Source organism: Rutidosis leptorrhynchoides, chromosome 6 (assembly GCF_046630445.1).
Source record: "Rutidosis leptorrhynchoides isolate AG116_Rl617_1_P2 chromosome 6, CSIRO_AGI_Rlap_v1, whole genome shotgun sequence".
NCBI lineage: Eukaryota > Viridiplantae > Streptophyta > Magnoliopsida > Asterales > Asteraceae > Rutidosis > Rutidosis leptorrhynchoides.
Genome location: NC_092338.1, coordinates 55,111,892 through 55,132,518, shown reverse-complemented (window position 1 = coordinate 55,132,518; position 20,627 = coordinate 55,111,892).

The following is a 20,627-nucleotide window of genomic DNA, read 5'->3' as shown; positions in this document are numbered from 1 at the left end:
AAAAGTTGGATTAAGATGTGCAACGGAATGGTACTAGTTCTTGACTTTTTTTTTAAAATTAATATTAATAATTAATAAATATCTTAATAATAATAGTAATAATTAATAATTATATCAATAATAATAATAATAAGTAATAATGATACAAAAATCATAAAATGATAATAAGTTTATTAATGATAAAAAAAATAATAGTGTCTTTAATAATAATAATATCTAATGATAATACAATTAAGGTTTAACATATAACAAGTTTTATGTTTCAATTTTTATATTTATGTATTATATAATATTAATAATACAAATATTAATATCGACTTTAATAATAATAATGAAAGTGATAATTATATTACTACAACAACTATATTCTTATCTTGTATTTACTTTTAATGTTTTAATATTATAATTTATTAATTATGTAAATTTTAACATATCTTTTATATTTAATACTTATACATTTTTATATATTACAATATAACTATAGTCACCAATTATAGAAATCATGTTCATATATATATATATATATATATATATATATATATATATATATATATATATATATATATATATATATATTAATAGTAATTTATTTATTCTATATCTTATTTTATATTTTTAATTCTAATGAATAAATTGTATTATTTCAAATCATTATATATATACTTTGGTTTATATATATATATATATATATATATATATATATATATATATATATATATACACACACACACACACACACAATTGTTCGTGAATCGTTGGGAGTAATCAAAGGTCAAATGATTTCATGAAATAGTTCAAAAATTTTAAAACTCAACTTTACAGACTTTGTTTATCGTGTCGAAATAATATAAAGATTGAAGTTTAAATTTGGTCGTAAATTTCCGGGTTGTCACAGTACCTACCCGTTAAAGAAATTTCGTCCCCGAAATTTGATCGAGGTCGTCATGGGTAACAATAAGAATGTTTTCATGACAAATATGAGTTGATAAATAGAATTTTTATCATCATTGAGTAATATGGAATAAACAATCCGTTTATGTGAAGAGTATGAGTGAAGTTATCACAAAAGAGTGAAATGAAGAATTAGAGATTCGTCTTAGCTTTTGACGTTGTCTTGGTTGCAATTAAAAAAATAAAGTGTGTCTTATCTTTTGATGTAGTCAGGGTTGAATTTAGAAAATAATATTCGTCCTATCTTTTGACATTGTCTCGGTTGAATTCCGGAATTCAAGGGGTTTAAAGAAAATCTTCGAAATCTAAAAGATTTGATTCTTCGGCGAATAAGGAAATTAAGATCTCTATAATTAAATACGGTGATCTGCCTCGATTACTCTGTCTGATATTTCCATTATAAGTTAAGCTTTTCCGTTCCATTATTCTCACCATTCCTATACTTTCTTTCTTAGTTCATACATCCAAAAGATTGTGAAAATGCTTAATCCGGTTTTAATCCTTGATATTTTCCTAATTATCATTTCTGTCATCCTTTTTTTCAATCTTCCACCAGAAGAATCTGTTTACTTTTACTATTACCTTGGGGTGATACTATTCTTAATTCTACCGTGTCTTTATATTGCTATTCGTATTAATATCCACAGTTTGTAACCTCCGTGTTGTTATTGGGCTTTATATTTTCTCTTATATTTTGGAGCTCTTTGCCTTTTTATTCTCTTCTCGACCTCTAGTAAAGCGAGTAATTGTCCAGAATTCGTAGGTATGGAGTTTAGAATGAATATGACTAATGTTCTAAGAGAGTGATTATAATATCACGATCTTAATTGGTTAAATTACCAGAATTCCAGAGAAAATATAGATCTATCAAGAAATTATGTTCTTGATATGTTTATATATAAGATAGAATGTAAGAGTCGTGTAACATGGCACATGATGACGTTATAATCTGTGAATCATCATATTTTATTAGAAACTCAGCATGACTTACTGTAATATAATCATGTTGATCAAGTGTCATTATATTATACTAACTCATGCTTCAGTTTCCAACACTACTTCAAAAACATTCATATTTTAAATTCGAATCATTCAGAGTTTAGAAACTAAAACAGTTTTCTTTCTGATGTAATACAGATAGCACGAAGCGATAAATGATTTCGAACGAGAATATTTATGAAAATATCTTCAGAAATATCGAAGATATTTATGATGATATTTTGGAATTCTAAGTTCGATGGTTGATGAAGAAAAAATTTTCCGCAAGATTTTAACATGAGTACAGAGCAAGATATTCGCTAAAGATTTCAACGGATCCAGAATTACCTGGATTCTTTGAATATAGGGTATGGTCCTTGTATTTGTCCTTAGTCTCCTTCAGAGTTAGCTCAATCCGTTTTTTAGTACCAAATTTTCTATCGAGCGTTCCCAACCTTCCATTCTTTATTATCAAACTTTTGGCCGTTTAGACTATCTATAATTTTGCTGTTTCCTCTGCATTTAATGCTACCATATCTAAATCATCGGTTATCAATCCGAGGTGGTTTCAAGAGAATTGTGTTTTTAAATGATTAAACGCTGATGGTAATATGTTGGAATATAAAAAGTTCCCCGATAACAATAAAAGAGCACGCATATATATCTAGATTATAATAAGGTTGATTCGAGCGAATAATTGAAGTTGACTTGCTGGAGCTGTGACAAAATTTACTACCTTGAAAAGGGATTGTAAAGTTATTTTGGGTAATAATAATGCTAAAGGATCTAGCACAGATACGTGTTAAATGTTTACTCAGGTTTCGAGTGTTTTCAGGTGTGTAACTATATGCATCAATCTTTTCTTTCGTAGATTAAGTGCAGTTGGTTCATCCTCTCGATTGAGGTGTTTTCAAGAATCATGAAAGGTTTGAACGCAGACTGTAATCGTCAAGATACAAATGAGGTTTAAGATGAAATCAAGTGGCAAACTTGAAGAATTATTTAGTTTCATATGCTATAATCAGTATTTTAATTCATTTTAATTGTCCAGTGATATTAGTCCACAATCGATAGTCCACAGTTAACAGTCCAATAATTCATATATAGTTTAATATATAATATTCGAGTTAATTAATACGTATCGTGACCCGTGTACATGTCTCAGACTCGATCACAACTCAAAGTATATATATTATTGTAGAATCAACCTCAACCCTGTATAGCTAACTCCAGCATTACTGTTTATAGAGTGTCTATGGTTATTCCAAATAATATATATATATGCGTCGATATGATATGTCAAAACCTTGTATGCGTGTCCCGATATTTAAATGCGTAAATAAATAACAGGAATTAAATGACGATAAATAAAGTGCGTAAGTAAATAACAGAAATTAAATGACGATAAATAAAATTGCGATAATTAAATTGCGATAATTAAATGTACAATAAGGAATTAATAGTTAGCTAGGAACAGTTAGCTAGGATTTTGTTAGCGTGGATTCTTAACAAAATTTCTCATAGTTAATTTGTTTGTTTCTAACAAATTTTATTTTGTCAAATGTTTTCTTCATTATGCCACTTGTTGGATTATAATAAGTCAAAATCCAATTATGAAATTGAATGAAAATGGTTACTCTGTGGTGAACGGATTCGTAAAGTAGGATAGAAAATGACTATTGAATCAGATTCGAAGAATGTACAGTGTAACTTATTAATGTGAAATCTAAATATTCCTCGGGTATTACCTACCCGTTAAAATATTTTCAACATTAACAGTTTGTACGAAAGAATTTTTAATTACAATCTTTATGAAAATATACTTACATATATATTTTCTTCAGGTTTAATCATGGATTTAATGAATTAATATGATATTAATCTCATTTGCTTTTCGATTTAAGCTAGAATAGCTAATCTCTAAGACTTTAGAGATTACATAATCGCCATGTTCCATGAAGATAAATGATATACAACGATTCGTAGAACGAAAATTAATCGATGTAGAACAAGGTGTAAAACGAAGATTATGCTCGAGGTACAGAATGAGATGTTGAGGCATGGATTGTTGATGGTACTGGTGCTGTTACTGATGGTACTGTTGGTGCCGGTGATGTTGCTGAAGCTGGTAAATTTTCCACCATATTCTCCCAATTGTTTACTTGAGCGCGAAGTTCGCTAACTTCTTCTATTATTCCGGGATGATTGTCGGTCGGAATGAGCGGATGAATAAGGTTTAGAATTGTGGATAGAATATAATCGTGTCGAACTACTCTGGAAATGAGGCTGAAAATGGTGTTTTGGATAGATTCACCGGTAAGTGCTTCAGGTTCTTCGCCAAGAGGGCAATTTGGTTGGTGGAAAGGATCGCCTTCTTCGCGTCTCCATTGATTAAGTTGACTACGAACCCATCAGATGAATTGGGGATGGCTGATTGATTGATTCATTCTGGTGACACCGCTTTCAGAGCTTAGGTGAATATCCATGTCGGAATAGCTGTCGGAATAACTATCGGAATAGCTATCGAAATCTGAGGGACTCGAACTGGTTGAAGGATTCATCTCGTACGATCAGATGAAGGATTTTCGATAAGAAATAGATTATAGGATGTAGATTAGTACCCTGCAATACATAATTTACATATGCATAATTTACATATGCATATATAATACTAAAATCCCATAAGTCACGGAGGAATCTACGGAAGCTGTCAGGCAAAGGTAACAATAACATATACGCTAAGATATGAATTTATCTATACACTGTCTATGCAATAGAGGCAGTAAGACATGTCTAGACTAAGAATGATAAGTAGGTAATTTCCTAAGGATGATAAGAAGATGATTTCCGACTAGAAATGATAAGCAAAACTTTTGACATGCAGACACGGTCAAAGTCCAGATTCACTAATGCATCTAAGCAACTATCAGTTAGACACACTAATGCAAGACCTGGTTCGCTAACACCACCGCTCTGATACCACATGAGACGACCCGTCCTAATCCATAAGGACGAATACATTATATTTGGTTACATCGAGAGGTACTTGACCTCTATATGATACATTTTACAAACATTGCATTCATTTTTGAAAAGACAATCTTTCATTACATCGAAAGTTGACGGCATGCATACCATTTCATAATATATTCAACTATAATTTACTTATTAATAATCTTGATGAACTCAATGACTCGAATGCAACGTCTTTTGAAATATGTCATGAATGACTCCAAGTAATATCTCTAATATGAGCAAATGCACAGCGGAAGATTTCTTTCATACCTGAGAATAAACATGCTTTAAAGTGTCAACCAAAAGGTTGGTGAGTTCATTAGTTTATTATAATCATTCATTTTCATCATTTTAATAGACCACAAGAATTTCATTTCCAGTTCTCATAAAAATACGTCTCATGCATAGAGACAAAAATCATTCATATGGATTAAACACCTGGTAACCGACATTAACAAGATGCATATAAGAATATCCCCATCATTCCGGGACATCCATCGGACATGATATTAAAACTCGAAGTACTAAAGCATCCGGTACTTTGGATGGGGTTTGTTAGGCCTAATAGATCTATCTTTAGGATTCGCGTCAATTAGTAGATCGGTTTACTAATTCTTAGGCTACCAAGCAAAAAGGGGCATATTCGGCTTCGATCATTCAACCATATAATGTAGTTTCAATTACTTGTGTCTATTTCGTAAAACAGTTAAAAAATAGCGCATGTATTCTCAGTCCCAAAAATATATATTGCAAAAGCAATTAAAAAGGGAGCAAATGAAACTCACAATACTGTATTTTGTAGTAAAAATACACATGACGATATTGAACAACTGAACAATGCAGGGTTGACCTCGGATTCACGAACCTATATCAATTATATATATTAAAACATATAATCGTAATCGAACAAATATATATTATTATTAGTGATTTAACTTTTATATTATTAACTTATATATATTTTTCATTATTTCATTAAGTGTATTCTTTTTGTATATAAAAAGCATTAATATAGTTAAGTTATGTATGTTAAATATATTTTTATATGTATATCATTTGTTTGTTGAAACTAGTAATTATAATAATACTTAAATTAATATTTGTAATGGTAAAAATGTTAATACTTATTATTACTAATAAAAATAATAATGTTATTAATCTTAGGGGTAAATGTAATGGTATAATAATAACTATAAAAATATTAAACTTTACTGTTAATGATAGTTTTAATACTAAATCTTATAATAATGATAATTATAGTAGTTTTTAATAAAATGAAAAATTCAGTAATGAGGGTAATAATCATTTTGATAATAATACTTAATACTTAATAATAATAATAATTTTAACCATTTTATTACTACTAATGATATTATTAATAATACTTATGTTTATAATGATAATTCTAATATTTATAATGATACTAGTTTTAATATTAATCAATATGGTAATTAATTTTATTAGGTTCATAATAATAATAATCGTAATCATAATAAGGATATTAATACTAAAATTATAAAAATAATAGTAATGATGTTAGTAATTAGTCACACTTATAATAATAATAATAGTAGTTTAAATAATAATAATAATAATAATAATAATAATAATAATAATAATAATAATAATAATAATAATAATAATAATAATAATAATAATAATAATAATAATAACTTTAATACTTATAACTATGATAATATTAGTAGTTATAACTATATTACTTAAGTATATCAACCATAATATTAACAATACTAATAATAATACTCATAATAATAACAATAACAATAACAACAACAATAATAATAATAATAATAATAATAATAATAATAATAATAATAATAATAATAATAATAATAATAATAATAATAATTTTTAAAAGTATAAAACTACCTTAGGAGTCAGTTTTAAAAAGATTGCACCAAGCCGCGCTTGAACCCAAGACCTCTCGCTCACTCATCAACGCCCTTAACCATTCTTCCATTTCAGTTTTTCTGATTTATAATACAAACCCAAATACTTATCTATTACATGTTTCAACCCACTTCATATTCTTCACCAAAATCTAAACAATCAAACACCTTCATTCTTAATAGTCAATCATCAAAATGGTTTTAGGACTTCTAAACAAACATGAAACAAAAAATAAAAGTGTTCTTGTAATTAAGAAAATTCAAAAAAAACTAAGAAAAAGCCTACTGCTGAAGCTGGTAGCTTCAAAAAAAAAAAATTAATGTTTTCAATTTTGAGTTCGTTTTGGAGAATCTTTACAACATGAATATGTTTCAAATCATTCCTTAAAACTATTGGAATCATCAATTGAACTTAAAACATCAAAACAATCTAATTTCTCAATGAACAAATTAGTTGGCTTTTGACAAAATAACTTTGACTCGCAAATTCGAATTCGTTATTAAGAATTGGAACTTGAGATTTTAAAGAAAGTTTAAGTAAATGATTCCTAACAACTCTGCATTTTTAGTTTTTGAAATTTGTTTCGAATTCAAGTTTGTGTATCTCACTGTCAAGAACACATGAGCTCAAAATATGGTTTTGAGATTAAGAATGTTATAGGTTATGATTACAACATGAATTGTGCTGTAAATCATTTCTATAATCTTTATGGATCATTAAATTAACTGGAAACATCAAAACAAACTCGAATTTGATTCAAGAACACTTAGTTGACTTTTAAAACCCAAAACTTTGACTCTCAAATTAGAGATTAATAGAAAGAATTGAGGATTAAAAACCATCAGATAGTTTAGATAGATGATTCCTAACAAGACTGTATTATTACATTTTGAAAATTCATTCGAAATCAAAATATGGTTAAAAAGGTGAAGAACAGAGGATACGAGCTTATTTTCTAAGTTTTTGGTTTGTAATTCTCTTTCTAATTGTAGGAGATCATTTATACAGATTATTTCTTGTTTTCTAATGGAATTGAAGTGGACACCAACAGATTACAGACAGAAAATAAAATTTTAAAAAGTTGGATTAAGATGTGCAACGGAATGGTACTAGTTCTTGACTTTTTTTTTTAAAATTAATATTAATAATTAATAAATATTTTAATAATAATAGTAATAATTATATCAATAATAATAATAAGTAATAATGATACAAAAATCATAAAATGATAATAAGTTTATTAATGATAAAAAAAATAGTGTCTTTAATAATAATAATATCTAATGATAATACAATTAAGGTTTAACATATAACAAGTTTTATGTTTCAATTTTTATATTTATGTATTATATAATATTAATAATACAAATATTAATATTGTCTTTAATAATAATAATGAAAGTGATAATTATATTACTACAACAACTATATTCTTATCTTGTATTTACTTTTAATGTTTTAATATTATAATTTATTAATTATGTAAATTTTAACATATCTTTTATATTTAATACTTATACATTTTTATATATTACAATATAACTATAGTCACCAATTATAGAAATCATGTTCATATATATATATATATATATATATATATATATATATATATATATATATATATATATATATATATATATATATATATATATATATATATATATATATATATATATATATATGTATGTATATATATATATATATATATATGTATGTATATATATATATATATATATATTTTAATAGTAATTTATTTATTCTATATCTTATTTTATATTTTTAATTCTAATGAATAAATTGTATTATTTCAAATCATTATATATATATATACTTTGCTTTATATTTATAAATACACACACACACACACACACACACACACACACACACACACATATATATATATGTATATATATATATATATATATATATATACATCTATTTATACACAATTGTTTGTGAATCGTTGGGAGTAATCAAAGGTCAAATGATTTCATGAAATAGTTCAAAAATTTTAAAACTCAACTTTACAGACTTTGCTTATCGTGTCGGAATAATATAAAGATTGAAGTTTAAATTTGGTCGGAAATTTTCGAGTTGTCACAGTACCTACCCGTTAAAAAAAATTCGTCCCCAAAATTTGATCGAGGTCGTCATGGGTAACAATAAGAATGTTTTCATGACAAATATGAGTTGATAAATAGAATTTTTATCATCATTGAGTAACATGGAATAAACAATCCATTTAAGTGAAGAGTATGAGTGAAGTTATCACAAAAGAGTGAAATGAAGAATTAGAGATTCGTCTTAGCTTTTGACGTTGTCTTGGTTGCAATTAAAAAAATAAAGTGTGTCTTATCTTTTAATGTAGTCAAGGTTGAATTTAGAAAATAATATTCGTCCTATCTTTTGACATTGTCTCGGTTGAATTCCGGAATTTAAGGGGTTTAAAGAAAATCTTCGAAATCTAAAAGATTTGATTCTTCGGCGAATAAGGAAATTAAGATCTCTATAATTAAATACGGTAATCTGCCTCGATTACTCTGTCTGATATTTCCATTATAAGTTAAGCTCTTCCGGTCCATTATTCTCACCATTCCTATACTTTCTTTCTTAGTTCATACATCCAAAAGATTGTGAAAATGCTTAATCCGGTTCTAATCCTTGATATTTTCCTAATTATCATTTCTGTCATCCTTCTTTTCAATCTTCCTCCAGAAGAATCTGTTTACTTTTACTATTACCTTGGCGTGATACTATTCTTAATTCTACCGTGTCTTTATATTGCTATTCGTATTAATATCCACAGTTTGTAACCTCTGTGTTGTTATTGGGCTTTATATTTTCTCTTATATTTTGGAGCTCTTTGCCTTTTTATTCTCTTCTCGACCTCTAGTAAAGCGAGTAATTGTCCAGAATTCGTAGGTATGGAGTTTCGAATGAATATGACTAATGTTCTAAGAGAGTGATTATAATATCACGATCTTGATTGGTTAAATTACCAGAATTTCAGAGAAAATATAGATCTATCAAGAAATTATGTTCTTGATATGTTTATATATAAGATAGAATGTAAGAGTCGTGTAACATGGCACATGATGACGTTATAATCTGTGAATCATCATATTTCATTAGAAACTCAGCATGACTTACTGTAATATAATCACGTTGATCAAGTGTCATGAAAGGACCCGTTCATATACATTATAAACGATTCACAATAGTTGATTACATCGCGAGGTATTTGACCTCTATATGATACGTTTTACAAACATTGCATTCGTTTTTAAAAGACAAACTTTCTTTACAACGAAAGTTGACGGCATGCACACCATTTCATAATACATCTAACTATAATTGGCTTAATAATAATCTTGATGAACTCAATGACTCTAATGCAACGTCTTTCAAAATATGCCATGAATGACTCCAAGTAATATCCTTAAAATGAGCTAATGCACAGCGGAAGATTTCTTTAATACCTGAGAATAAACATGCTTTAAAGTGTCAACCAAAAGGTTGGTGAGTTCATAGGTTTATCATAACAATCATTTCAATATATTAATAGACCACAAGATTTCCGTTTATAAATATATGTACACTCGCAAGTGTATAAAAGTATTCTATAAGTTGTAGGCACCCGGTAACAAGCCTTAACGTTCATGTTTTACCCTCTGAAGTACACCAGATCAGGTGTGTTTAAAATAACCTCGAAGTACTAAAGCATCCCATAGTCAGGATGGGGTTTGTCAGGCCCAATAGATCTATCTTTAGGATTCGCGCCTACCGTACATAGACAAGAAGTTTAATGTTACCAAGCTAAGGGTATATTTCTGGTTTAAACCCACGTAGAATTAGTTTTAGTACTTATGCCTATTTCGTAAAACATTTATAAAAACAGCGCATGTATTCTCAGTCCCAAAAATATATATAAAAGGGAGCAAATGAAACTCACAATACTGTATTTCGTAGTAAAAATACATATAACGTCATTTAACAAGTGCAAGGTTGGCCTCGGATTCACGAACGTATCAATATTGAGATTCAATATTGCAGGAAAGTACGTAGACGCAACGGAGATGATAAACACAAGATTGACCTCACGAGCATACCCATGAACCATACCCATCACCTCCATAGCTATAACCCATAATTTTCTTAGCTTTGACTCATTCAAAAAACTATTTTGAAATCACTCGGACAGCACTCCGTCGTAATATTTTATGTATACTAATAATATCTTGAAATAATACAGAGCAAATATATATATATATATATATATATATATATATAAATCGATTGAGAGAGTTTAGAGAAATATATTTTCAAGTTTCTATGAAATAATGAACCTATTGAATTCTATTTATAATAGATTTTTGAATTATTAAAGTGAATTATTAAAGTATAAATTATTAAAGTGAATTATTAAATTGAATTATTAAAGTATGAATTATTAAAGTATAAATTATTAAAGTATGAATTATTAAAGTATGAATTATTAAAGTGAATTATTAAAGTATGAATTATTAAAGTGAATTATTAAAGTTAAAGTAAAGTAAAAGTAAAGTAAAGGTAAAGTTAAAGTCTAGTAAAAGTATAAAAACTATGTATGTATAATACGCGTATAAATATATATAATATTAATTTAAATCGTTATATATATTTAATGAAATAAAATATAAATATCGTTATATTTATTATACTGGTTAAGTAATGAGTTGTCAAAAGTGATTTTAGATATTTATAAAAGTTATATATGTTTTAATAATAAAGTTCTTTTTAAACTGAAAACGTCTTTGTACGTTTGGAAATAGATTAATAGAATATTATGGAACCAATTCTCCACTAACTTTTGTCTAACTTTCGTAAATGACACTTTTTGTTTTTATTTATAAATAGCTTTACAAATTATTCTGAATATCGTTAAGAGGAATAGATTTTCTCAAATCATAGTGGACCTCATAACATAGGCCCGTAATCATATCATAATGTATCTGATAATTCAATCATTTGATATTATCTCTTAATTCTGTCGATAAATATATCAAAACAAATACGTTCATGTAAAGTATCATATATCTAATACTTTGTTAATGTTTTCAGTTAATATTATATATTATATATACATATCTATATACTCATAATTGTTCGTGAATCGTCGAACACGGTCAAAGGGTAATTGATTACATGAATGTAGTTCCAAACTTTTTGAGATTCAACATTACAAATTCTGCTTATCGTGTCGGAAACATATAAAGGTTAAGTTTAAATTTGGTCGGAAATTTCCGGGTCGTCACAGTACCTACCCGTTAAAGAAATTTCGTCCCGAAATTTGATCGAGGTCGTCATGGCTAACAATAAGAATGTTATTATGACGAATATAAGTTGATTCATAGGGTTTTATCATGATTGAGAAATATGGATAAAATAATTCGATTACTCAAAACGTATGAGTGAAGCTATCGTAAAAGAGTGAAATGAGAAAATAGGGATTCATCTTATCTTTTGACGTCATCACGGTTGATCTCCGGATTAAAGAAAATCTTTGTAATCTATATAGAATTTGATTCTTCGGTGATTAAGGAAATTATGATCCTCTTCGATTTAATGCGATGATTCATTTCGATTTTTCTGTCAGATATTTCACTATAAATCCACCTCCTTCGTTTCCTTTTAATTCACACCTTCTATTCTTTCTCCCTCAATTCTTACTTTAAAATTATTCGTCAATATGCTTCATCCAGTGCTGATTCTCGATATACTCCTCACTTTCATATCTGTCGTTCTTCTTTTTCATCTACCTCCAGAAGAATCTATTTACTTCTACTATACTCTTAGTTTTATAGTGTTTTTAGTTCTCCCGTGTCTTTATATTGCTATATGCATTGATATATACGGTTTGTGATTTCTGGGTTGTTGTTGGGTTTTATATCTTCCCTTATATTTCAAAGTCCTTGCTTCTTCTATAATCATTGTCATCCACAGTTAATGCTATCTTCTATTTGCTATGATTTATACTCCCATTTCTAGTTCGGAGCTTTGTCCTTTCTTTTCTTCTTCTTGCGATTAAGCACTGCTTGTAATGGTTCAGAATTCGCAGATATAAATTTTGAATGAACATTGTTAATGTTCTAGGAAGGAAATTGTAATGGCACGATCTTGACTTGTCAAATTACCAGAATACCTCGGAAAAGGCCGAATCATCAAGAAATATTTTCTTGATATTTAGAGATCAAAGAGAATACAAGAGTCGTGTAACATAGCACATGATGACGTTATGATCTGTGAATCATCATGTTCCATTTAGAAACTCAGCATGAATTACTGTAATATAATCACGTTGATCAAGTGTCATTATATTATACTAACTCATGCTTCAGCTCCCAACACTTCTTCAAGAATATTCCTATTTTAAACTCGAATGTTTCAGAATTTAGAAACTAAAATAGTTTCTATTATGATATAATACAGATAGCGCGAAGAGGTAAATGATTTCAGATAAGAATAATTATAAAAATATCTTCAGAAGTATGGATGATATTTATAATAAAAGATACGATGATATCTTAGAATGTCTAATATCAGAGGAAGATGAAGGATATGGTCCGCAGGGGTTTAGAGTCAGGAGCAAGGTATTCGTTAATGACTTTAGCAAGTACTGAATCATTTGGATTCTTTGAAGGCAGGTTCAGCCTTTGTGATTTGTCCACAGCCTCCTTCATACTTTGCTCAATCCGTTTTCCAGTTCCAAAGCTTCTCTTTTTCCAAGCTTTGCCAATATACTATCCTTTATCATCCAACTTTTTACTGTTAAGGTCGTTTACAGTTTTTGCTGCTTCATCAGCATTTTTCAAAATTTCAAGAACTGGTTCGCAGTTTAGGGTGTTTTTCAGAAATTTCTCATTCAAAGAATGTAAGTCTTGGAGGTAGACGTTGTGTGTATATGTAATTGTTGATGTAGACATGCTGCGAGGTTTCAAAATACTGATTGCTGATTCTCAATAATTGGTATGGCAATTCTTGTTATAAGGTACGAATGAGTATATGATAGGGTTTCGATAATTATAATTTTTTTTTTTGGAAAGTCAAAGATCAGTGAAGTTGTTGGTAAGTTTATTGCTAATGTGGTGAATATAAACGATTCCCCGGTAACATTGGCGAAAGGGCAACGTATCTATCGAGGTTATAATAAGACTGTTTTGATTGAGAAGTCGAAGTTGACTTGCTGGAGCTGTGACAAAAATGTCTATTTTGAAACGGAATTGAAAAGTTATTTTAGCTAGTAAATTCCAAAGGGTCTAACACGGATACGTGTCGAACTATGACTTGGGTTTTGAGAGTTTTTTTTTCAGGTGTATAACTGTGGATAACATGTGGTTGGATCATCATCTCGATTGTTCCTTAGTTGAAGTGTCTTCAGGAATTTCGAAGGGTTTGAGCACATATTGTAACCGTTAATACATATGATGTTCTAACACAGTTTTGAAGTCAAAGTATAGCTTTGAAAGATATAGGAATCTAAGAGTGATGATACTGGTTATATTTCGAATTGAATTATGCGATTTCAAAATCAGAATATGTAATTGAATTTGAATGAGTATGATTGTTTTGATTTATATGAAAGAATTGATATTGTTGTGAAAGTAGGGAGTATAGTTGATGATTGCTGAATCAGTTTCGAAAAATGTAATATATTAATTGTGAATTTATATATCTCTCGGGTATTACCTACCCGTTAAAAAAAATTTCACAATTAATATTTTGTACAAAAGAAGTTTATTACAGTCTTTATGAAAATATATGTGTATATTTTCTTTAGATGTAATATAGATTTAATGAGTTAATATTAAATTAAACTCATTTGTTTTATGGTTGGAACTAGAATTGAGTAATCCCTAAAACTTTATAAATTGCATAATTATTTCTTCAATAATATTGAAATTATGAATCATTACTTTGTTATTTGTTGGTTTTCGTGAAATTCTTGTGAACTTCGCAAGGTACGAATGATGTTATTTGAAAAGTTTCGAGTACATCGATGATGAAAGTGTAAAATCAAACATATATTCGAATAATACACTTGATTTATTATGAATTGAATTTTTATTGAATTGAGACAGAGATTGTAATTAACGATGGTTAAGTAGCGGATGAAGGACGTACATCATTGCATATTTGTAATATGAATTAACTGAGTAGTTAAGATTCACACATAATAGCTTAGTACGGGAAGATTTATTATGGTTTAAAAAGTTATACATATAAAATATACATATAAATCTTTTGATTGGAAATGAGTTAATACTTCATAACTCGTTGATACAATATATTTGTTGTTGATTCGTAATGATGTCCACAATGATTCTTGAACTGACAGAGTTTGTGATGTTACAGGTGCTGTTGATTCTGACGATACTAACGGCACTGACTGTGTTGATGATGCTACGGTCCTGTTGATGCTGTTGGTAAAACAATTCTAGCTTGTAAATCGTACACCATTTTCGATCAAAGTTTCTACTCTACCATCTCCATTCACTCATCCGATTTACGGTCAGAATTAAATAATCTCTAAGATTTTGGAGATTACATAACTGCCACAGAGATATCTCTTCAATGAAGTTTATGAATTAATACTTCATCGTTTGTTGTTGTTGATATTCCTGGATATTTACAGGGCGTATGACGTTGATGTTTGAGATACAGATTGTGATGTTGCGGTGTGAGATGTGGATGTTGTTGTTGGTGGTGGTGATGGTACTGTTGGTGTTGCTGATGGTGGTACTGTTTATGCTGCTGGTGCTGCTGCTGGTGTTTGTAACCTTTGCACCATATTCTCCAAAGCCATTACCCGAGCGCGAAGCTCGTTGACTTCTTCTATTACACCGGGGTGATTGTCGGTTCGAACGAGCGGATAAATAAAATATAGAATTTGGTGTAGTATGTAATCGTGACGAGATACTCTAGAAATAAGAGAGAAAATGGTGTTTCGGATAGGTTCGCCGGTAAGTGCTTCAGGTTCTTCGCCAAAATGGCAATGTGGTGGATGGAAGGGATCACCTTCTTCTTGTCTCCAATGATTTAGGAGGCTACGAACCCATCCCCAATTCATCCAGAATAGATGATGACTAATTGGTTGATCCATTCCGGTCACACTGCTTTCGGAACTTGAGTGGGATTCCATTTCGGAATTCGAGGGACTTGAACTAATGACGAATTCCATTTCGTACGATTGAATAAAGAATTTTTCGATATGAAATGATTTTCCGGCTATCGGGTGGTATTCTAATTATATAGAGCAAAAGGTTTCGTAGATGACGGAGGAATTTACGGAATATGTCAGGCAAAGTTTACAGTAACAGATACGCTAAGATATGAATTAGCAGATACGCTAAGATATGAATTTTGTCTATACACTATTCATGCAATCAATGCAATAAGATGTGTCTAGACTAAGAATGATAAGCAGGTAATTTTTGACAAAAATGATGAGCAAAACTTTTGACATGCAGACACGGTCGAAGTCCAGACTCACTAATGCATCCTAATGACTATCAGTTAGACACACTAATGCAGACCTGGTTCGCTAAGACCACCGCTCTGATACCATCTGAAAGGACCCGTTCATATACATTATAAACGATTCACAATAGTTGATTACATCGCGAGGTATTTGACCTCTATATGATACGTTTTACAAACATTGCATTCGTTTTTAAAAGACAAACTTTCTTTACAACGAAAGTTGACGGCATGCACACCATTTCATAATACATCCAACTATAATTGGCTTAATAATAATCTTGATGAACTCAATGACTCTAATGCAACGTCTTTCAAAATATGCCATGAATGACTCCAAGTAATATCCTTAAAATGAGCTAATGCACAGCGGAAGATTTCTTTAATACCTGAGAATAAACATGCTTTAAAGTGTCAACCAAAAGGTTGGTGAGTTCATAGGTTTATCATAACAATCATTTCAATATATTAATAGACCACAAGATTTCCGTTTATAAATATATGTACACTCGCAAGTGTATAAAAGTATTCTATAAGTTGTAGGCACCCGGTAACAAGCCTTAACGTTCATGTTTTACCCTCTGAAGTACACCAGATCAGGTGTGTTTAAAATAACCTCGAAGTACTAAAGCATCCCATAGTCAGGATGGGGTTTGTCAGGCCCAATAGATCTATCTTTAGGATTCGCGCCTACCGTACATAGACAAGTAGTTTAATTTTACCAAGCTAAGGGTATATTTCTGGTTTAAACCCACGTAGAATTAGTTTTAGTACTTATGCCTATTTCGCAAAACATTTATAAAAACAGCGCATGTATTCTCAGTCCCAAAAATATATATAAAAGGGAGCAAATGAAACTCACAATACTGTATTTCGTAGTAAAAATACATATAACGTCATTTAACAAGTGCAAGGTTGGCCTCGGATTCACGAACGTATCAATATTGAGATTCAATATTGCAGGAAAGTACGTAGACGCAACGGAGATGATAAACACAAGATTGACCTCACGAGCATACCCATGAACCATACCCATCACCTCCATAGCTATAACCCATAATTTTCTTAGCTTCGACTCATTCAAAAAACTATTTTGAAATCACTCGGACAGCACTCCGTCGTAATATTTTATGTATACTAATAATATCTTGAAATAATACAGAGCAAATATATATATATATATATATATATATATATATATATATATATATATATATAAATCGATTGAGAGAGTTTAGAGAAATATATTTTCAAGTTTCTATGAAATAATGAACCTATTAAATTCTATTTATAATAGATTTTTGAATTATTAAAGTGAATTATTAAAGTATGAATTATTAAAGTGAATTATTAAAGTATGAATTATTAAAGTGAATTATTAAAGTATGAATTATTAAATTGAATTATTAAAGTATGAATTATTAAAGTATAAATTATTAAAGTGAATTATTAAAGTATGAATTATTAATGTGAATTATTAAAGTATGAATTATTAAAGTGAATTATTAAAGTTAAAGTAAAGTAAAAGTAAAGTAAAGGTAAAGTTAAAGTCTAGTAAAAGTATAAAAACTATGTATGTATAATACGCGTATAAATATATATAATATTAATTTAAATCGTTATATATATTTAATGAAATAAAATATAAATATCGTTATATTTATTATACTGGTTAAGTAATGAGTTGTCAAAAGTGATTTTAGATATTTATAAAAGTTATATATGTTTTAATAATAAAGTTCTTTTTAAACTGAAAACGTCTTTGTACGTTTGGAAATAGATTAATAGAATATTATGGAACCAATTCTCCACTAACTTTTGTCTAACTTTCGTAAATGACACTTTTTGTTTTTATTTATAAATAGCTTTACAAATTATTCTGAATATCGTTAAGAGGAATAGATTTTCTCAAATCATAGTGGACCTCATAACATAGGCCCGTAATCATATCATAATGTATCTGATAATTCAATCATTTGATATTATCTCTTAATTCTGTCGATAAATATATCAAAACAAATACGTTCATGTAAAGTATCATATATCTAATACTTTGTTAATGTTTTCAGTTAATATTATATATTATATATACATATCTATATACTCATAATTGTTCGTGAATCGTCGAACACGGTCAAAGGGTAATTGATTACATGAATGTAGTTCCAAACTTTTTGAGATTCAACATTACAAATTCTGCTTATCGTGTCGGAAACATATAAAGGTTAAGTTTAAATTTGATCGGAAATTTCCGGGTCGTCACATGTCATTATATTATACTAACTCATGCTTCAGTTTCCAACACTACTTCAAAAACATTCATATTTTAAATTCGAATCTTTCAGAGTTTAGAAACTAAAACAGTTTCCTTTCTGATGTAATACAGATAGCACGAAGTGATAAATGATTTCGGACGAGAATATTTATGAAAATATCTTTAGAAATATCGAAGATATTTATGATGATATTTTGGAATTCTAAGTTCGATGGTTGATGAAGAAAAATTTTTCCGCAAGATTTTAACATGAGTACAGAGCAAGATATTCGCTAAAGATTTCAACGGATCCAGAATTACCTGGATTCTTTGAATATAGGGTATGGTCCTTGTATTTGTCCTTAGTCTCCTTCAGAGTTAGCTCAATCCGTTTTTTAGTACCAAATTTTCTATCGAGCGTTCCCAACCTTCCATTCTTTATTATCAAACTTTTGGCCGTTTAGACAATCTATAATTTTGCTGTTTCCTCTGCATTTAATGCTACCATATCTGAATCATCGGTTATCAATCTGAGGTGGTTTCAAGAGAATTGTGTTTTTAGATGATTAAACGCTGATGGTAATATAGTGAAATATAAAAAGTTCCCCGATAACAATAAAAGAGCACGCATATATATCAAGATTATAATAAGGTTGATTCGAGCGAATAATTGAAGTTGACTTGCTGGAGCTGTGACAAAATTTGCTACCTTGAAAAGGGATTGTAAAGTTATTTTTTGTAATAATAATGCTAAAGGATCTAGCACAGATACGTGTTAAATGTTTACTCAGGTTTCGAGTGTTTTCAGGTGTGTAACTATATGCATCAATCTTTTCTTCCGTAGATGAAGTGCGGTTGGTTCATCCTCTCGATTGAGGTGTTTTCAAGAATCATGAAAGGTTTGAATGCAGACTGTAATCGTCAAGATACAAATGAGGTTTAAGATGAAATCAAGTGGCAAACTTAAAGAATTATTTAGTTTCATATGTTATAATCAGTATTTTAATTCATTTTAATTGTCCAATGATATTAGCCCACAGTCGATAGTCCACAGTTAACAGACCAATAATTTATATATAGTTTAATATATAATATTCGAGTTAATTAATACATATCGTGACCCGTGTACATGTCTCAGACTCGATCACAACTCAAAGTATATATATTATTGTAGAATCAACCTCAACCCTGTATAGCTAACTCCAGCATTACTGCATATAGAGTGTCTATGGTTATTTCAAATAATATATATAGATGCGTCGATATGATATGTCAAAACCTTGTATACGTGTCCCGATATTTAAATGCGTAAATAAATAACAGGAATTAAATGACGATAAATAAAGTGCGTAAAGTAAATAACCGAAATTAAATGATGATAAATAAAATTGCGATAATTAAATTGCGATAATTAAATGTACAATAAGGAATTAACAGTTAGATAGGAACAGTTAGCTAGGATTTTGTTAGCGTGGATTCTTAACAAAATTTCTCATAGTTAATTTGTTTGTTTCTAACAAATTTTATTTTGTCAAATGTTTTCTTCATTATGCCACTTGTTGGATTCTAATAAGTCAAAATCCAATTATGAAATTGAATGAAAATGGTTACTCTGTGGTGAACGGATTCGTATAGCTGTGGGTGTAAGTAGGATAGTAAATGACTATTGAATCAGATTCGAAGAATGTACAGTGTAACTTATTAATGTGAAATCTAAATATTCCTCGGGTATTACCTACCCGTTAAAATATTTTCAACATTAACAGTTTGTACGAAAGAATTTTTGATTACAATCTTTATGAAAATATACTTACATATATATTTTCTTCAGATTTAATCATGGATTTAATGAATTAATATGATATTAATCTCATTTGCTTTTCGGTTTGAGCTAGAATAGCTAATCTCTAAGACTTTAGAGATTACATAATCGCCATGTTCCGTGAAGATAAATGATATAGAACGATTCGTAGAACGAAAATTAATCGTTGTAGAACAAGGT